At 38.4% G+C, this 12,055-nt stretch overlaps 1 protein-coding gene and 1 long non-coding RNA gene across 8 annotated transcripts in view; one reads left to right on the plus strand and one right to left on the minus strand.

The window, feature by feature from the left end:
- Positions 1-12,055, plus strand: part of LOC117313586 (uncharacterized) — a 197,795-nt gene that overhangs the window by 141,548 nt on the left and 44,192 nt on the right. For all 3 annotated transcript variants that reach the window (XR_012333956.1, XR_012333957.1, XR_004528113.2), the window contains exon 2: positions 1,309-1,410. This is a non-coding gene — a long non-coding RNA (uncharacterized lncRNA). The remainder of the gene's footprint in view (positions 1-1,308; positions 1,411-12,055) is intronic.
- UMAD1 (UBAP1-MVB12-associated (UMA) domain containing 1) overlaps positions 1-12,055 on the minus strand; it is a 271,475-nt gene that overhangs the window by 26,879 nt on the left and 232,541 nt on the right. The gene's annotated exons all lie outside the window — the stretch shown is intronic.

A 12,055-nucleotide genomic window follows, 5' to 3' on the forward strand; every position in this document is an offset into this window, starting at 1 on the left:
GTTATTGAGTTCTATGAGTTCTTTATATATTTTGGATATTAACCCCTTATCAGATATACAGTTTGCAAATATTTTCTCCCACAGTGTAGGTTACTTTTGTTGATGGTTTGTTGATGGTTTAATTTTGTTGATGGTTTCCTTTGCTGTGTAGGAGCATTTTAGTTTGGTCCCACATGTTTATTTTTGCTTCTGTTGCCTTTGCTCTTGGTGTCAAATCCAAAAAAACCATCACCAAGACCCATGTCCAGGAGCGTACCACCTATGTTTTCTTCTAGGAGTTTTATGGTTTCAGGTCTGAGGTTCAAGTCTTTAATCCATTTTGACCTAATTTTTATGTATGGTATAAGATAGTGTTCCAGCTTCATTCTTTTGCATGTGGCTGTCCAGTTTTCCCAACACCATTTCCTGAAAAGACTGTCATCCCATTGTATATTCTTGCCTCCTTTGTCATAAGTTAACTGACCATGTGGGTTTATTTCCGAGCTTTCTATTCTATTCCATTGGTCTACATGTCTGTTTTTATGCCAATACCATACTATCTTGATTACTATAGATTTGTAAAAGTTGGAAATCAGGGAGCGTGAGGCCTCCAACTTTATTCTTCTTTCTCAAGAATGCCTTGGTTACCCAGGGTCTTTTGTGATTCCATACAGATTTTAGGATTGTTTTTTTCTATTTCTGTGAAAAATGCCATTGGAATTTTGAACAGAATTGCTGTGAATCCATAGATTGCTTTGGACATTTTTTTTTTTTTTTTTTTTTTTTGCGGTACACGGGCCTCTCACTGTTGTGGCCTCTCCCGTTGCGGAGCACAGGCTCTGGACGCGCAGGCTCAGCGGCCATGGCTCACGGGCCCAGCCGCTCCGCGGCATGTGGGATCTTCCCGGACCGGGGCACGAACCCATGTCCCCTGCCTCAGCAGGCGGACTCTCAACCACTGCGCCACCAGGGAAGCCTTGCTTTGGACATTTTAACAAAGTTAATTCTTCCAATCCATGTGCACAGAATATCTTTCCATTCATTTGTGTCTTCTTCAATTTCATTCATCAGTGTCTTACAGTTTTCAGTGTATAGGTCTTCTACTTCCTTTGTTAAATTTATTCCTAGGTATTTTATTATTTTGGTGCAAATGGAAAAAATACTACTATTTAGATGAGCTTTTTAATAAAGTCTCATCTGTTTACATTTTATATTATAAATGTGATACTTCATGCCTATTGTATTTGTAATGAGAGTATCTCTGTCTATAAGTGTTGTAAGGATTGTGATATCTCTCTGATAACAATTAAAAACTTATATATTTCTAAGGAAAAGAAGATGTCCTTAATAAGCAGATTTGACCGAGAACTCTTACTTCAATGGTGGAAGATTTCTGGGAAAGAGGAGGAAGAGGCTAAAAATATTTTAAAGGTAAGAACAAACACTTGCTCTTTTATCTTCTCTTTGTACTAAGGTAAAATTGATAATATGAGATATTATGGAATATTATGCCATACATATATATTTTACATATGTGTCATTCAAACCCGCACAACCACCCTATACATGAGTAGTATTATCCCTAATTTAGAGACAAGGAGAGTGAGGCACAGAGACATTAAATACTTGGTCCAAGGTCATAGTTCATACACCACAGAACACCACTCTATACCGCTCTTAAAACTGAACTCTGGATGACTTTTCTACACGTGAGCAATTCTTTAGCTCAAATATAGGCTGTTCTCACAATACTAACATAGAGAGTTCTAAAGCTTAGCAAGAGAAAATAACTAGTTGCCTAGCAATTTACCAAGGAAATATATAGCCTGGAGGCCTCACTTCTTACTAGTATCATTTCCTAGTAATATGCTAACATGATAGTATGACTACAGCTTACCCAATAAGAAATTGAAATTTATGATATCTGTATTACAAAAGTACAAATGAGATGGAAAATTCTAGTATGGTATTTACTGGATCTTTTAAAAAAATATTTTCCACTGCCCTAAGTGTTCTGTTTGCAAGATTTTCATAGGGAAAAACTACCTCCATCTTAAGAAAAGCTAATAACTGAAATTTCAAATTCATAAAACAAAAGGATTTTTTACTTACACTATAGAAAAAAAAATCTTTGCTCTAACTAAACGGTTCAGTGAAGACTTCTAAGGATAGACACTTCCTCCTATAAAAAAGTATAAGAGTCACAAAAAGCTGGTCTCACTGAGAAGGGCACTGGTCGCTTTACTACTTACTACTATAATAAGATGCTTTGTGACTTAAAAAAAGCAAGTCACTTAATTTCTATGAATTCTATTTGATTTTCTTATCTCTAAAATGAAGGGGTTGGATTAGAGGATCTTTTTAGATCAGTCCTGTTAAACAGAAATTAATGAGAGCCATTACATGTAATTTAAAAATTTCCACTTGCCCCGGTAAAAAAGGAAAAGGAAACAGGTACAATTAATTTTTAACAATATATTTTACTTAACCCAATATATCTAAAATGTCAGTTCGAAAAACAATATAAAAAAATTAATGAGAAAATTTCGATTCCTTTTTCCAGACTATGTCTGTGAAATCCAGTGTGTATGTTACACTTAACAGCACACAATTCAGATTCAACACAATCCATATTTCATGTGCCCAACAGCCACGTGTGTAGAGGCAGTTGTAGAAGTCCATTCTCCAATAATTTACGTAAAATGTTTCAGGAGTATTTCACTATTAAAAGTAAGGCACACCGGCAGAAATTAGGCTTAATGAAATTAGCTATCCACACAGTGTGGTTTAACAGCAGCACTGTAAAGGTCCTCAACTGCAGAAGCCTGAAAATCTACCTATGATGGGCATTCCTTTGTAGTACACAGAAATTATCTGTGCTTCTCAATGTTTTACAATATAAATCGTAGAAAGATAACAAATTGACATATTAAGCATTATGTAGTGCAAATTGAAAATCTTTTTAGAAGCATATGGGCTGTAAGTAGCAAATTAAAGGGTCCTTAATACTTGATGTGGATGTGAGTTTTGAGTTTTTCATATTAGTTGGATCACTAGCATCTTACATGACTTTGGGGGAGTAGGGATCAGAAATCTGTGGAGGGTAGATGCCTGAGAAAAATTTTACCTAGCCTTGCATTCGTATACTCTAACTTTACTGGGAACTTACAGCCTGAACTAAAATAGGAAAAATATAAAAGGAAAAAAAAAATTCAGACAGTCACTTGCTAGGTGGAGTCACACCAAAAGAAAAGCTGTCATTCTGACCTGAGCATCAATTAATGATAGCTGTGGCAGAGTGAAATCGGGGAAGGAATTACCACCAGAAGTCAGTATTGTAAAATGCCCCTAGGCTCCTCTAAGAAGAGGTATTAACAAGACACATTAAAAGTTATTGATAGAAGCATAGTTAGGCAAACCACTTTAAAAGAATCAGGTCCTAAATGACGAGTGAAATTTAAACCTTGAGCTGCACCTTGACAGGAGAAATGGTAGGACTGTGGCATGGAGCTTACTGGAGGCAAAAATCTGCATGGCGCATAATTTGTGCCCTCTCATCAACCGGTTCCCACACCTTGAGATTCACATGAAGATTCTGCAGGAATCGTATCTGCAGGTGACCACATAATGAATGTGTGGGGAGGCTACGCCAGCCTCTTGTTAAGAGGAAGGAGGACAAGGAACCAGAGTGGTCACCAAAGCAACTTCAGCCACGTGGGTTATTTTTAAAGATTTAATTTTTTTTTAAATTTTTGGCTGCGTTGGGTCTTCATTGCTGTGTGAGGGCTTTTCTCTAGTTGTGGTGAGCGGGGGCTACTCTTTGTTGCGGTGCACGGGCTTCTCATTGCGGTGGCTTCTCTTGTTGCAGAGCATGGGCTCTAGGCACGCGGGCTTCAGTAGTTGTGGCGCACGGGCTCTAGAGCGCAAGCTCAGTAGTTGTGGCGCATGGGCTTAGTTGCTCCATGGCATGTGGGATCTTCCCGCACCAGGGCTTGAACCCATGTCCCCTGCACCGGCAGGCTGATTCTTACCCAGTGTGCCAACAGGGAAGTCCCCAGCCACACATTTTTATTCAGTCAAGTGGATGGAGGCTATGAATTTAGGATAAGGATTCTTGTCATTACATGAAAGCGTTTACTCCCTCCCACGGGCAAGCAGGAAAGGATGCTTTTGTCATAAACCAAGAATTAGTATCTCAGTTTATTCTTGTTAGCAAAGCTCTATGTTAAACTTATAAAATATTATGTGTGAGGGAGGGAGAGACACCCTGCTAATTTTTGAGATTGGAGGTAGGAATGGTTTGGGGGGATTACAGAATTTACATTACTGAGCCTGGAGCATGTTAGCTGTTCAAGTAATGTCAATTCAGTAAATTGTGGAAGTGGGATTGTAACCTAGGTCAGTCTGGCCCCAAAGCTGGAACTTTTTTTCCTAGATGGAAAAGATTTTATCTGAGAATCACGAGGTGGTAAGAAATCCTTACTGCAGAAAATACAGCAACCAAGTTGTAATAAATCTTCCTTCCTTTCTATACGCTCTTAAGGTTATCTCCAGCCTACTAGTCCCATGTTCGTGAACAGGTTTAAACTCAACTGAAATATATGGCACAATAAAACGTTAGGTTATATTAAATATCACAACTATAGGCAGTTTACTTGCTCTCCTTTCATTTATTCTCTAAGTGTAAGAACAAGAATAGGACTCTTAATTGCCAATCCATTGCAGAGACTGGTTGAATGAAACAGGGGTGTACAGATGTACATAAAGCTCTAGAAGGAATCAGTAGAAAAGTACTCTAAGTTCTGAGAATCTTTCATTTTAAAATAAGGTTTACCATTCCTCACAGAAGAATCTGCCAGATTTTAAGCAATCATTTTAGTTCTAGAAGCACCCACTAAGCAATTGATTGGGCCAAGAATAGACAAGTGTGGGCCCTGACAGGGATACCTACATGCTGAAGCAACTGACCTTTTACAAATTTTGCAGTCAAGTGCTCAACCTTAAAAGCAGGGGCCTTAATATGGCATCTTGTGTTTTTCTTAAAGTGGCAAGGAGACTTTATTTAGTTGCTGCAAAGTAGGTTCACTAAATAGGTTTTGAAATGTGTGCATCCAGACTGCTGTTTGAAGGGCTGGCAGTATGGGATGGGCCATCTTAAACATAGTCATATGTGAGAAATGGTGAGATTCTCCACTTGGCACAGATGTGGGTGTCCCCACCTTTCACTGTCACGGAACAGACTGCAATAGGGTTTTGGAACTGCCTTTATACCTCAGAGACTGAGAGCTCTGGGAGGAAACGGACCGTGTCTATCTTGTTCATAATTGTATTCTATCTCCAACCCTAAGAACCACGCCTGGCAAAGAACAGGTGCTTAGGAAATATTTGTTGAATGGGGGAAAAAAAGAATTTCTCAAGGAGGCTAAAAGACACAACAATGGACTTCCAGTGACCAAGATTTCTGAAGAATATGTATTGAATGAGAGATGTACTCTTTGTATTTTTTTTCCCTAGGGTAATAATAGCTTTCTTCAGATAGTGAACTTTCTTCTCAATAAAATATTCACATAATAGCAGTCCAAAAAGTCAAAAGGCAACTTGATTTGCTTTGCTATATTTTACTGAGCACCATCAGAAAAATGCCCACAGGTTATCAGAAAACAATACTATTTTTTAGACCTTAATAAAGCATTCTAAATTTTTGATGGCTCACAATAAAAACTTTTAAACGTCCTATTCTTATGCCCATATTGGTAATGCCATATCATGTTTTAAACCTGTCTAGGTCTTGGTCATGCCTATCAAAATAAATTAAGGTCCATCTTTTAGACTAGAAGTACAGAACCTGAATGATAATGAAGACAAAACCCATTACATGTAGCAATTTCTAATTTATAAAGTATTCCACATCCATAACCTCATTTGCTTTTAATAGCAACCCTGTGAAGAAGCCAGAGAGAGAGAGAGTTACCCTCATTTTACAGAGTGAGAACTGGAGCTCACGGAGCTAGGTCAGTGTCACACAATTAGTCAATGAAAAGTTGGCAATTTCAGGTGTGAAATAAGGACAGAAACACAGCTGAAGTACTTAAAAGATGACTGATTTATAAAACAAACTTTGGTTATTCTACTGTCTTTGCTTACCTAACATACCCAACAGAGACGCTGTACAGGAATGACATTCTTTACTGGAAAGGATCATTATCCAGTCTTGTCATCACTCCTTTTGCTTTATAGACGGCCATGGAGAAAACTGTATGTCTTCCTCTATCAGGTGATAGGTTTTTAGATTAGCTCTTTTATTTACTTGTAACACAAGCTGATAAGAACTATCATGGAGGACAGAGAGGATTGGGAATAAAACATAGGAGGTTATGTCTCTTTATAGCAAACTAAAATCTGGTTGGATATAAAGGGACAGATGTATCTTATTCTTCTTCAAACTAGAATAGAACTAACCTGGAATGTTCCAGTTGGGAATGTTTCCCAATTCTTTCTTTGACATTATCTTTTGTAAGGTGCTTGCCTGCCAGCTTTCCTGGTGAGCCAGTGAATCTACATGAAAACATGCTTTTGTGTGCAATAACACAAAAATAAGATTATTTACGTTACACTGTGAGTTTGTACCTAGTATTCTTTGCATTCTTTAGTGAGACTACATCTTGAGGAGTCACTAAGTACCTACAAGTACACATTAGCTTTATTTATTTATTTTTAAAGATTTTTTTGATGTGGACCATTTTTTTTAAAGTCTTTCTTGAATTTGTTACAATACTGCTTCTGTGTTATGTTTTAGTTTTTTGGCTGCGAGGCATGTGGGATCTTAGCTCCCTGACCAGGGACTGAACCCTCACCCCCTGCACTGAAAGGTGAAGTCCTAACCACTGGACTGCCAGGGAAGTCCCTACATTAGCTTTAAATAGTACTGCTCACCCTGACTGATAACACTCTCCCTTTGTGGAGGAAGGGGCAAGACTGTAAAAGATGCACATAAAGCAATTTGAAAACATAAAATACTAGTGTTGTATGTTTAATGTCTGTCTCCTCTCCTCACTCCCAACTCTGCGACAGGAACGCTGAAACACAACTAAGGCTTTTAGGTTCCTATTAGTGGGGCAACACTCATCAGCTTGTCTTAGCCTTTAGGTCTGACGAGAGAAAATAAGGTCTATTAGGCAATTATTTGGCTCCCAGGGCAGGGAGTTGCATCCAACTCCCGACCAGCTGGCTTCTGATGCCTGCGGACTGCCAAGTCAGGCAATGATGGGATGGAGCTCCTTCTTGCTTTAGTATTACTCTGGAAGGTCAATTAAGAATACTGCCAGCTCCTAGGGTTTTTTTTCCCCAAACTCTGTTAGGAACCCTTCTTGATGATCATCTAAAACTAGTGATTTTTAACCTTTTGTAAAGACCCTTTGAGAATTTAATAAAAGATCTGGACTCTTCTCCCTGGATAATACTACTGCTGTTGCTACTGTCAATAATAATGATAATAATAATAACAACAAAAATAATAGTAGAAACCGTTTATTGAGTGCACACACTATAAGAAATGACTTGAGCTAAGTGCCTTTCAAGGAGACTGATCCTCTGAATCATCCTTCCTTCCTCCTGTACTCCCCCAGCTACCCACACTTTTCTCTACCATTTCTCTTATGATCTTTCTTGGCGATGCCAACATTCATGTAGACTCGTGGTTCTCAACCCTGAATGCACATTGTAATCACATGGGGAGTTCTTAAGAAATAGCAGTTCCCCGGAAACTACACATAGAGATCCTGATTTAACTGGTCTGGGGAAGGGCCTGGACATTGATCGATAGTCTTTGAAAGCTCCTCCGATTACGTGCAGCCAGGATTGAAAACCATGAATACACAACCCATTCAATACTCCATCCTTTCAGTTCCATGACCTCTAAAATCCTTTTTGTTCAACCACAGCAGCCGTGTACTTCCATGGTCATCTTAGACCTTGAGATTAATAATAAAAATTCTAATTCCAGAACTCTATTTCATGCATCGCACACGTTCACTACCACCTCCTAACAATCTACTTCACACACTCTAGAAGCTGTAACCTGGCAATTCAGTGACCCACAAAGATAGCCAAGCCACTTTTTCATTGTCCATGATATCATTGTATCTTTTGCTTCTTTATCCAGCATGGATTCTGTTTCATCACTGTAATTATTTCATTGTACACACCTTCCATTGCCTTGTTTGTTCCTACCTAGTTTTTATCTAGAAAAACCTCAAGCCCAGTTAAACCCAATTTTATGCCAACTGCAAACCTGCATGCACTTGAGTAGCTGGATGTGGGTTGGAGGAAAGCACAGGATCATGCTGACTAGTTTCATTTTAAATTTATGGCCAAAAATCTCTAGAGATCATCCTCCCTTCCCACCAATAAATCTACCAACCTACTTGCAACTGCACCATATAATCTCCCCCACCCCGCATTAAATGGGATGAACTGTCCCTAAGACCAAACCATTCATTTGTACACTGCATCACTCACTTCTTAAGAACTTTGTTCTTGAAATTACCCCTTCTTTGTCCTCATTATGACTTTTACCTCTTTACCACTCCTATTAGTATCCAATATGGTATAACATCTACTTTTTTTAAAGAAAGTTTTTATTCGTATCTCTCTCCTCCTACTGTTCTATTGCTCTGTTCTTCTGTGTGGTAAAATGCCTCGAAAAAGTCTCCATCCTTGTTGTTTCCACACTTCCTTACTCCATCCCTACTGTGTATTTTATTTCATTTCTCAAACAATGAGGAGATAATATATTAAAAATATGTGTAAAGCACAAAGGATAAAATACAACAAACACGTCTATTTTACCCCTCAGTTTAAGGAACAGAACATTACTAGGAACTCTGAAGTTTACTCTGCATCCCTCTTGCCCGCCCGCCCCCACCAATTCCCTTCCTTCCCTCACTAGGAAGTAAATGCTGTTCCTATTTTTCCAGCTATATTGAAATATAATTGACATAAAACATTATATAAGTTTAAGGTATACAATGTGATGATTTGGTATAAATATATATTGTGAAATGATTACTAGAATAAGGTCACTTACACCTTAATCACCTCACATTGTTACTGTGTTTCTGTGTGTATGTGTTGACAACATTTAAGATCTACTCTCTTAGTAACGTTCAAGTATACAATACAATATTGTTAACTTTAGTCACCATACTACAGGTTAGAGCCCCAAAACTTATTCGTCTTCTAACTGGAAGTCTGTACCTCTGGCCAACATCTCCCTACTTCTGCCACCCCCTGGCAACCACCAATCTACTCTGTTTCAGTTCAGTTTTTTTAGATTCCACATATATGAGAGATCATACAGTATGTTTCTGACTTATTTCACTTACTATAATGTCCTCAAGTTTCAGCCATGTTGTTGCAAATGGCAGGACTGCCTTCTTTTTTATGACCAATATTCCATCATACACACAGTTGACGCTTGAGCAACATGGGTTTGAACTGCATGCGTCCATTAATACACAGATTTTTTTCAATAGTAAATACTGCAGTACTACAAGATCCAAGGTTGGTTGAATCATGAATACTGAGGACCCACATACACTGAAGGCCAGCTACAGGTTACAGGCAGATTTTTGACTGTGCAGTGGGTCAGCTTCCCTAAACCCCATGGTGTTCAAGAATCAACTGTGTGTGTGTATTTATATTTATAAAAATCATATTTTCTTTATCTATTCCTCCGTCAATAGACACTTGGGTTGTTTCCATATCTTGGCTATTGTAAACAATGCTACAGTGAACATAGGGGTGCAAATATGTCTTCAATAGTGATCTCACTTCCTTCAGGTATATACCCGGAAGTGGGATTGCTGGATCACGTGGTAGTTCTAATATATATATATATATATATATATATGTATATGTATATGTTTATTTATTTATTTATGGCTGCACTGGGTCTTCATTGCTGAGAGCGGGTTTTCTTTTTAGTTGCGGCGAGTCAGGGCTACTCTTCGTTGCGGTGCGCGGTCTTCTCATTGTCGTGGCTCCTCTTGTTGCAGAGCACGGGCTCTAGGCGCACGGGCTTCAGTAGTTGTGGCACGCAGGCTCAGTAGTTGTGGCTCGCAGGCTCTAGAGCGCAGGTTTAGTAGTTGTGGCACACGGGCTTCGTTGCTCCGCGGCATGTGGGATCTTCCTGGACCAGGGATCGAACCCATGTCCCCTGCATTGGCAGGCATATTCCTAACTACTGTGCCACCAAGGAAGCCCTAGTTCTAATTTTTAAAGAAACCTCCATATTGTTTTCCATAACAGCTGCACCAATTTACATTCCTACCAACAGTGGGTTCCCTTCTTTCCACATCCTCACCAACACTTGTTATATCTTGTCTTTCTGATGACAGCTATTATAAAGGTATGAGGTGATATCTCATTGTGGTTTTGATCTGCATTTCCCTGATGATTAGTGATCACCCTTCCACGTGCCTGTTGGCTACTTGTATGCCTTCTTTGACAAAATGTCTATTCAGGTCCTCTGCCCATTTTTTAATCTATTGTTTGATTTTGTGCTATTGAGTTGTATGAGTTCTTTATATATTTTGGATGTTAACCACTTATCAGATATATGGTTTGCAAATACTTTCTCCCACTCTGTAGGTTACCTTCTCATTTTGTTGATGGCTTCCTTTGCTGTGCAAAAGCTTTTTAGTCTGGTGTAGTCCCACTTGTTTATTTTTGCTTTTGGCATCAGATTCAAAACATCGCCAAGACCAATGTCAAGGAGCTTACTGCTTATGTTTTCCTTTAGGAGTTCTATGGTTTCAGGTTTTACATTTAAGTCTTTAATCTATTTTTACTTAATTTTTGTAAGCAGTGTAAGATAAGGGTCCAATTTCATTCTCTGCATGTGAATATCCAGTTTTCCCAGAACCATTTATTGAAGAGACTATCTTTTCCCTATCGCATTTTCTTGGCTTCCCTGTCAAATACTACTTGACCATATGAGCCTGGGTTTATTTCTGAGTTCTTGATTCTGTTCCATTGGACTATGTGTCAGTTTTTAATGCCAGTACCACACTTTGACTACCATAGCTTCATAACATAGTTTGAAATCAGGAAGTTTGGTACTTCCAGCTTTATTCTTCTTTCTCAAGATTGCTTTGGCTATATGAGGTCTTTTGTGGTTCCAAATGAATTTTAAGATTGTTTTTTCCATTTCTGTGAAAAATTCCATTGGAATTTTGATAGGGATTGTACTGAACCTATAGATAGCTTTGGGTAGTATGGACATCTTAACAATGTTAAGTCTTCTAATCATGAACAGGGGATATCTTTCCATTAATTTGTGTCTTCTTTCTTTCATCAATGTCCTATAGTTTTCAGTGTACAGATCCTCTACCTCCTTGGTTAAATTTACTCCTAAGTATGTTATTGTTTGATGCTACTGTAAATGGGATTTTTAAATTTTCTTTTTTCAGATAGTTTATTGTTGTGTATAGAAGTGCAACTGATTTTTTGTTTTAATTTTATTGAAATATAGTTGATTTACAATGTTGTGTTAGTTTCAGGTGTACAGCAAAGTGATTCAGTTATACATATGTATCTATCCTTTTTCAGATTCTTTTCTATTATAGGTTATTATACACATTGAGTATAGTTCCATGTGCTATACAGGTCCTTCTTGGTTATCTATTTTATATATAATAGTGTACACACTATTTTAATCCCAAACTCCTAATTTATCCCTCCCCTCCTTTTCCCTTTGGTAACCATAAGTTTGTTTTCTATGTCTGTGAGTCTATTTCTGTTTTATAAATAAGTTCATTCTTTTTAAAGATTATTTATTTATTTATTTAATTTATTTTTGGCTGCGTCGGGTCTTAGTTGCGGCACACAGGATCTTCATTGAGGCATGCCAGATCTTTCGTTGCGGCACGTAGGCTCTTGGTTGTGGTGCGCGGGGTTCTCTCTAGTTGTGGCATGTGGGTTTTCTCTTCTCTAGTTGTGGTGCACAGGTTCCAGAGCACATGGACTCTGTAGTTGTGGCATGTGGGTTCCAGAGCGTGTGGCCTCTGTAGTTGTG

Source organism: Tursiops truncatus, chromosome 9, assembly GCF_011762595.2.
Source record: "Tursiops truncatus isolate mTurTru1 chromosome 9, mTurTru1.mat.Y, whole genome shotgun sequence".
NCBI lineage: Eukaryota > Metazoa > Chordata > Mammalia > Artiodactyla > Delphinidae > Tursiops > Tursiops truncatus.